The following is a 1,330-nucleotide window of genomic DNA, read 5'->3' as shown; positions in this document are numbered from 1 at the left end:
ATTGTCCCTCAGCTTAAACAGCTCTTTTCCCTCCCTTGTGTTTACTCCCTTGAAGTATTTATAAACAGCAATCCCATTCCCTCGCAGCCTCCAGCCTGCCAGCCTGCACGTGCCAATCGCTTCTAGTTTCCTCTCCTGAATCAGACTCTGCCTGCCTGTGCAGCCTGACTGCCCGGCACAGAATCTGCTCCAGCTCCTCAGCCCTGGCTGCTCAGGGCTCACACACTGCTCTCCCCTGCCATCCCACAGCAGCCATGGGGCAGAATTCCACCCAGGCTGGGGCTAACCTGCTTCCTGCAGATCTCCCAGCAGTTTGTACTTTCATATGGTTTGCTTGCATTTTAAAATGTCCACCAAAGGGGACACCCAGGTAGGTGAAGGAGCCAACACCAGGGGAATTGCAGAAGATAAAGTGCCAGTGGTGGAGGCATGCTGCAGTGCAGGGTAGGGGTGCAAAGCAGTGAGGGAGGAAGGGGCAGAGAGATTGGGGGGGACAGGGGAAGCCCACTTTGTTCTGTCAGCAAATATCTCTGAGATGTTGAGGGCCCTGCCTTCCTACCCTGGTCTCTTCCTTAGTATGTGAGGGGGATGTTGGAGCTACAGGAGGTTTCTGTCCTATGTCCCTGCCTCCTGCTTCAGAAGGTGCTCAGGGTCCCTATGGGAAAGATGCACTAAAGCTGCACCTCCAAACATGCCAGAACAGGCTTGTAGACCTGCTAACACACTCCTGGGCTTGGGTTTGGACTGTGCTGAGGAGCAATCCTGCCATCACTATGTGCACCCTCCGGTGCTCTCTAGCCGACTCCCCATCCTCAGACACCCCCGCGCCGGGCATGCTCCCCCCGGGCACACGGAATAGCACGCTATGGATAAGCGCTGGGATGGGCTGCAGCTCAGCCTCCATACTGCAAACCCAACAAAACACTCGCATACACAGAGAGCAATAATGACAGGTTTGAGTAGCGAGCTCCCCTTGGCAGCCGGAGGAGACCCAGCACCATGTGTGCTGCTGCTTGTCCCTGAAACCAAGAAAGGATCCCGAGCCCTGTGGTTTCACAGAGATGTAACACTGGGACCACCCATCCTGCAGGCTGGAGTAAGCAGGGAAACGTCAAGGATACCCGAAAGTGGGCTATGCAGTGTCCCCGGAGCTCCTTTGTGGAGCTCATGCAGCCTCTGCTCTCTGGCCGTTGTCGCTCCGCGGGGATCCCAGTACATCAGTGCCTCTGCATGGTGTTGGTTGGGAACTGGTGGGTTTTGGCAGCAGATCCTGGACGCCCCCAACTCTGCCTTGCTCCCCTTCTCAGGGCTCCGCGGGCGGCTTACCCCA

Source organism: Acanthisitta chloris, unplaced genomic scaffold, assembly GCF_000695815.1.
Source record: "Acanthisitta chloris isolate BGI_N310 unplaced genomic scaffold, ASM69581v1 scaffold25083, whole genome shotgun sequence".
NCBI lineage: Eukaryota > Metazoa > Chordata > Aves > Passeriformes > Acanthisittidae > Acanthisitta > Acanthisitta chloris.
The sequence above is the reverse complement of the archived record's forward strand: the minus strand, read 5'-3'. Positions refer to the sequence as shown.